Raw genomic sequence first — 8,100 nt, 5'->3', positions numbered from 1 at the left:
TTCTTCTCCCATTGCATAGAAACGTGGTACGCCCTGCCTTATGTAAACGGTGTTCGTTCGGACGAACAAATGTGTATCAAAGAGACCAGGAGGATCCACCATGATCTGGTCGGATAAGACTTCGGCCTTCGTGATGATGATGTTGTTTCGGACGAACATTCCCAAGATATGGCATAGAGTGAGATTTCTCGCTGGATGGGTGGCAATTAGATGGCATTGGTAGGCGGTCCAAAAACCCAGATGTAACTTCCTTCCGTGCTTGGCGCACCAGAGAAGGTATAACTCCGTTATCAATGTTCTGACAGCGGAGTTCGACTGTCCCAACAAATTGAAATCCAAATGGAGTTGTATTAGGCGTAGGATTGTGTTATTGAAATGAATGGAGCGAGAGAGAGTGGAGGCGAACTGGCCGGCGGCCGGGTGAGTTAACTCACCCCATGCCTCTTGGGGCTCAAAGTCTATGTGCCTACTGGGGATTCCCCGTTCCCTGTTTCTCCAGTCCGGCCCTATGGCCTCCTCCAGACTACACATTCCCAAACGTACTGTCCATTCAACCAGATTCATCCGTATCTTTCCGCCAAACAGCCTAAAACTGATACATTCCTCATCTAGATCAGTGGTGACCTTAAACCTAAAGGTCGTGAAAAACTCCTTCGCTAATCTAACCGGGACACTCAGATCTCCATTCTCCAAAAACTATTCAAATCCTAACGCATGCAAATAAGAGAGAAACTGCTCGTGGGCACCCAACTCGTCTAAAGAAGGAATATGAAGTACCTTTCCGCTCTTCACTTGCTTACTCCCTTCATCCTTGCTATCGAAATCTTTTTGTAGCTCCTTCGAGTCGAAGCTTCATCTCCTCCACCAGATCATCAGTAAGGTCCACTGTCCAGCGCTTGTACCTCAGTCTCTCTACCGGGGGATGTACTAGCTCCCGATGATCGTGCGGAAGCTGTTGCTCGCTGCACTCCTCGTCCTCCAGGGAGATATCACTGTCGGAGTCCGAATCTTCACTAGCAGCGTAGTCGCTGTCGTCTGTCTCCTAACGGTGCGGTGGGGTTCTATGAGCTGGATCTGTGATAATGATGCCTATGTTCACTGTACGTGGCTTCTTGTTGCTGGACTTCTTCTTCATAGGGGCCTTCCCCTTTCGTTTCCTTTCTACTTGATATCTGGCTTCTTCTCCGTCATCCTCGTTTTTCTCTTCTTCGGGTTCCTTCTCAGCTTGTGTCGAAAGTGGATCCTGGGTAGTAGGGCCGGTCTCCTTGTGGCCTACTGACCTGGATGCGAGGTTCAGACCCTTAACCATCCCGTCAGCCTCTTCACCTTGGCCACTCGGTGTTGGAGAGACCGCTTCGGTTTCCCTTGCAGTATCCTCTAGGTCAGTAGCAGGTAAAGACTCCTCCCCAGGTTTTGTGGGAGTGGTCCTCTCCTCATCACTCAAGATCTCCACCGGATCTGCCTCTGTGTTTACCTTTGCTTTACTGGAAGCCCACTTCCCTAAGCATCTTTGCAACACCCTCTTCGGCTTCGGCTGTTCTGCCCTAGGGTCGCCCTTCAACACCAACTTCCTCTTGACTGCCTTCGGTTTAGCCACCGGAGGTGCTGCTGGTTTTGGTATCTCCGCTCTTGCTTCTGCTCCTTCTGCTTCCACATGCACATCACTCTTCCCCGCCTCTGTCAGGGGGTTTACTGACTCTGGCTCCTTCTTTCCTGTCCTACCCATCGTGGCAGTATCATCTTCCCTCTGGTTTACTCCATCCAAAATCGCCTGGAATTCGTCATCCGTCATTAGGCCTTGTTTCTTGGCCGTCTCGTTTAAATCTATCTCTTCCCTCGCCGTTCCTTGAGAAATGGTCCCCGCCACCGGCGTTTTCTCTGGTTCATCATCTCCCTGTAGGCTCCCATGTTCCATGCTTTTCCTCGCTTCACGTTCATCTGAGTCGGAATCGTAATGGGCGGATATGGGGCCAGCCTCCATCGAATCACTTTGTTGTGAAGTTTGGGAGGGTTCTGAAGATTCTGGCGGTACGGTTACCGATTGAGATTTTCTTTTGGGTGGGATTTCGGTGGAAATCGGAATGGAAACAGTGGGTTGTACCATGGATTGCACATTCGGTTCAGATGGAGCTCCTCTGGTCGCGTCCCCTGCCCCCCTATTTGACTGAAACCGGCCAACGCCGTTGTCCAGGCTCGAATAGGGTCTTGTAGTCGCAGAAACTCCGCCATGGCGTCTAAAGAAATCATCGTCGGCGCCTGAGGAACTGGCGCCGGAGATGGCGGGTTCATAGGTCGTTCTTCCACGAGCAGTTGCATTTCTGGGGTTTCTTCCCTGCGGCGAGTAGTAGATTTCTCGCCCTTTACTTTCTTCGCCCAGGCTTTCTTTCCCATGGTTTAGATCAGCGATTTTCGGGTGAATGTGGGTGGTGGTTTTTGTGGAGTGATGGTGGAAACAAAATGCAGAGAGAGATGAAGAATTGAGGGTTTGTGAAATGAAAATTGGGAGAGACGGTTCAGTTATGGGATGGAAAAAGGGTAGTTGGGGTTTGTAACCGGTGATAGGCGGTTGGCTTGGGTTAGTGTGAGGGGCGGTTTAGCTAGCGGTCTCCTGATTGGACGTCGCCTGTCCTTTCACTGCACCACGCGCCTCTTTTCAGTTGCTGCCCACCTGCAAAGCTGCAACAAGCCTCAAATTCAAATTCTGCCCTATAATGAATTCCCCCTAATTTTCCTAGAGTAGAAACAAAGTAAAAAGGACACTTAAATAATATTGGGGAGTTTCACCAAAATGGTATTCTAATGGTCAGTACGTACTCCCAATTAACATTTGAGGTCCTAAAAATATTTTTGGGTTTTCTTAAATTAACTAGCATGCAATGGTTCAAATTAATTAACTTTGCCAGCATATGTACATAACGCTAAAAATGAGCTAGCTCAGTGGAATTCCAATCCCCATCATACCGGTCAGTATGAAACCTGAGTATGTGGTTGCGGTGGAATCTCATCCACCACAACCACATCACTGTTATCCCTAAATACTTTTAGCCTATGTCCATTAACGATAAAAGGTTCAGAGTTAGGAAGACTCCCTGAAATTTCCACTGCTCCATTAGAACGGAGTGCGGTGATGACATAAGGCCCTGTCCATTTCGACTTGAGTTTTACAGGCATGAACTTCAACCTTGACTGGAAGAGTAGTACTTTCTGCCCAACATGAAGATCCTTGGTCCTCAGATTCCTGTCGTGCCACAATTTGGTTCGCTCTTTGTACCACATGGCTGAATCAAACGACTCCAATCTGAGTTCCTCTAACTCCTGCATCTGCAGCTTCCTTTCCTCTTCACAGGCTGTAGCATCTATATTCACATGCATCCAAGAGGCTCATATATTTCGCCCAATAGTCACTCAAGGGTTCATCGTACCCTTGTTTCACACTAGTGATCTCTCTCTTCAGCGCGCTCGTCTTTGATGATGGGAAGAATTCCCCTAAGAATGCCGACTCGAAATCTGCCCAACTCTCAATGGAATTGGGGGGCAGTCGCATGAACCAGGTGTTAGCCTCCCCTTTTAGAATGAACTGCAAAGCCTTCAATCTATAGTCATCCTCGGTCGCCCCTGCGGGCCTTCTCTGTGCCCTACAAATCTTACAGAACTCATGAAGGAATTCGTAAGGGCCTTCATAGCTCTTTCCACAGTACGTGGGCAGGATTGCAATAACATGGGGCTTCACATCACAGACTGTCAGCCCCGGGGTGACTACTATAGCTTGCGGTGGTTCTCATTCGGTATGCGCGTTTAGCGTCCCTATCTCTGGATCGTCATCATCGTGGTCTGCCATTCTCCTTGGATTGCCTTCCAACTGTAGCCTTGGATTGTCTGGTATTCCTCCTTCTATGGTGTCTTGTTCTTCGTCACTACTCGAACCTAAATCAGAAAAAGCTGTCGACAAGCCGGATCGAGTGGTTACGAGTATAGATCATCGCTGAAGTATCTTCGGTCTCCACTGGTCAGGAGCTGAACTGCTTCTCATAAACTGAAATAAAAAGAAATAGAAAAATTATCCACAATATGTACTCCAAAGTTTCACACACAATAACAGTTAATAACACCATTCATCCCCGGCAACGGCGCCATTTGAAAGAGCAGGTTTGTGTCAGGTGTCATGTCGAGCACAGGATGTATCCTACTGATCAGGATGAAACCCCAACTATGCCTGAACCTGGTATCAATAATTCCTCAACCCACTTCTACTGACTAGTATAGTGGACGTAAGGGTCGAATCCCACATAGATGAATGCGCTTTGGGAATTGTGGTGAAATTCTGGAAAGGTTTGGTTAGCTACCACGCTTTGGGTTGAGACTTTATCTTGGCTGGAATTTAAGATGGTACTCTACTGACTAGGAGGTGTGAAAGATGTTTGACAGGCATTTGTGTACGTGAGAGTGGGGAACATGATGTTTAGGAATATGTAGAAGGTACGAGTTTGCTATAAAAGGCTAAACGAAATATCAGTGAATAAGTAGTAGTTAGGTGACTAGGCTTACAGATCTGAAAAGTGACTGCTAAAAAGTAAAGAAAAGTAAAGGACAAAAGCAAAAGTAGCTAAAAAGTAAAAGTGGTCCCAAATTTGGATGTGGACATTGTCTTTTCCAACGAGTATGAACACAAATCAAACAACTCATATTCCATGAACGAGAAATGCAGAATAACAACTTCACAAGAACAGATCTAATAATTAGAACTCCAAATCAAAAGATTAAACTAACGAAACTGAAATTACGCTTACTGGGTGACATGTAAGGTGGCAGAAATCACATAAACCAGGCTTTCACACTTAACCATTTCAGATCTAAAATCTAACAGCTATCTAGACTTGCAAACTCAGGGAGATTAACTACAGAAATGAAAACATGCGATTCAACACTGGAAATTACCGTAACGATTAGATCTAAGATATCTAGGCAGAAAAGAACGAAATCAAACAAGAACCGATGCACAAAAACAACTTCATAGCATAAAACGTTCGAATCTTAACCACAGTACTTCAAGTCAGAAAGTATTGAAAATGCAACAGATCCAACGTAAGAAAACAAGTGCGATTAACTAAGAAAGAAAATAAAGATTGTTTGCCACTCCGGGCGATGGAACTGTTAACACTACGAAACACGCTGACTGGAACGAAAGGATGTGGAACTCCGACGAACTGATGATCTTCAGGTGACCATGGCTGTCGGCGAGGAATGAGAATATGAAGGATAATGCTGAAGGATTGATCTACCGAAGAGAGATTGCTAACTAAGTGTAGGAGTGGATGACCTAATTGATGATGATTCTCTCTCCAAGTGGCTTCCTTTTATAGGGAGGCCTCCCTTGATTTTTAGGGTACACTTCAAACATGAAATGACTCTTTTGCCCCCTTGCTTGCGGCTATTCTTCCCAGCTATCCTTCTTCTCCATCTCGAGCCTTTTTAGCATGCATACTGGTCAGGATAGCAACATCCTGACGCCCTTCTCACCTGAATTCTCCTAACATTCCCATACTGACTAGAACACTTCCCTGCATACTTTAGCAACTGTTTTGCAGATATATTCCAATTATGCACATTATACTGACCAATAACCAAGACCTAGAATACGACTTATCAATAGTCCTGGATGAAATGATTGTATTATGATGTTAAGAAATGTTCGATTGAAAGAGAGTATACCTTGATGTGAGTGTTAGTTGTGGGCCTTAGTGTTGCGAAATTTGCATTCATTCCCTCGTACTTCTTACCCCCGGATTCTTAGTGTTAGCGTGTGTGTGATTTTTCTTCAAAGTGATGAGTGTTGAAAAGGAAAGGCTAAGGTATATTTGTATATGTAAGCTTCTCCCTTTTGGCAAGTGTCTACAGTTATTAATGACGCATATCTTTTTAAGATCTTGTATTAATGACGCATATCTTTTTAAGATCTTTACAAGATCTCAAAGATCCAATTTTGGATCTGCTATTAAATGCTACGGCCAAGATATGCGTTTTGCCACTATATTTGCATTTAATTTCTCCTCAATTGTGCTACATTAGGATTCAATTTGTTTGTAATGTTGGATGTTTGTGAAACGGGCACTACAACTTTTCTTTGAATTTATTCTTTGATAGTCATTGGAAATAATTGCTAAACATTAAACAACATTTATTGGATGTCTTGTCTAAATTTTCTTAGACTCATCATTATATACCTTAAAATCTTAGGTGCCACTTTGAAATGTCACAACATTAGCCGTAACGAGCTTTTATTTGATCTCGTAAAAACCACTTATAAAATTTTGGGTTGTTACAGATAATCAGACCACCCATTAGGGTGCAGACAGATAATCAGACCACCCATTAGGGTGCAGATCAGACAGATCAGATAGGGGCCCATCAGATAACAGACGATCCTCGCTTCGGTTATCCAGAAGACGAGTGATCACAGATAATGCAGCGCTGCTGTCCTATGGTATGCCAAATGTACCCAACACATATGACCAAGCAAACAAGACGTTTTATTTCATATTATTCTTTCAAATCTCTTTTCTTTCACATTTATTCCATTTCCAAAAATCACTTCGGATAATTATTCTTATCGTATTCACAGACGTTCTTTTAGTATATACTCTATAACATTTACACATCGTTCTCTTGTATTCATTTTATTCATGTTCTGCTTACCAAATAACTTATTTTTCATATACATACGGATATCTCTTCATAATCTATTCAAACATATTTCACATTATTCAGATCTTATTAATTTATTATATTTCATTGCATATCATATCCAATGTCTTTTATTCATATTCGTACCATGATTTCCGCAGATCATTCAAATTAAAATTAATAAGTATAATAACAATCCACATATTAAATTATAAGCATGTTTAAGCACATTGTTTAATTAACATCTCACAAATAATCACATTATAGCACACATCATCTCAACCAAAGGAATCGAAAACCATAGAGAGGATACGCTACCTCGCAGGCTTATGAACATAAGCCTTTATCACCTTTCGATGCTTCGCTACCTTCTAAGTCAATTCCTTAGTGACCTTCTTGTACTATAGATCTATACGCCTTTACACATTATATAAATATCAAACTATTAGTCATTTATTCACATACTTACGAAAATATGTCTTATTATCTCATTCCTTAACCATTGCGCCCGTATTTTCAAATTTATCGGCTCTCGCCCCTCTACCGAATTTCTAAAATTCTCATAAATTCACATTAAACTTTATATTTATTCTAAATTATATTTCCATAATCAAATTATCAAAATTAAATCAATAACCATATTATCTATTAATGCCCTTTTTTTCGATACGTTCGGTTGTAGGGTACCGACATCTGCTTCACTTCTAACGACTTTACGTACATTCCTTACTCACCTCACTAATCAAGATTAGGAATCCCCAATTAGCTTAGTTAACCTCTAATTATATAGATTTTCAACTTAGGGATTTTTGGGAACAATCCCCCAAAAAGTGAAAACTGTCGAAACGACGTCAAAAAATTCCCGAAAAATGACGTTGGCTCTAGTGTTCGACGTGGATTCTAAATACACTATCAAATTAACCAATAAAAATACACATCCCATAGATATTGAAGGTCCAGATTTCGAACCCTTTCCATTTTGATGCCTAAAGTCTGATTTTCTTTCATTTTTCGATTCTAAATGCGTTTCTACGTATCGTATAACCTATATCCATGTCCCTTTCAATCCATTAACCATCAAAATTAAATATTATATAACTTAGGTTTTGATCCCTTCTTCAACAACATACCTTAGTATCTTATCCTTGATTTAAACTATCAAAACCTAACCTATGTCGCCTTACGATAGCACAAACGTCAATATTTCGAAAATTAAACGGTGTAAACTCCTCAACCCATATTGAACGAAATTTTCAGAATCCACACTCATTAATTCATCAAAATTCAAGCTATAAAAATAATATAGAAATATAGAGATACCTTGATTTATCGGGGTTTACGCGATTGTAAGTCCGATATGCCGAAAAACGGGGCTCGAATTTGCAATAAAAGCTTGAGATGTCTATGGCTATGGAGAAG

The sequence above is a fragment of the Salvia splendens genome, chromosome 17 (genome assembly GCF_004379255.2).
Source record: "Salvia splendens isolate huo1 chromosome 17, SspV2, whole genome shotgun sequence".
NCBI lineage: Eukaryota > Viridiplantae > Streptophyta > Magnoliopsida > Lamiales > Lamiaceae > Salvia > Salvia splendens.
This window is presented reverse-complemented; position numbering follows the sequence as displayed.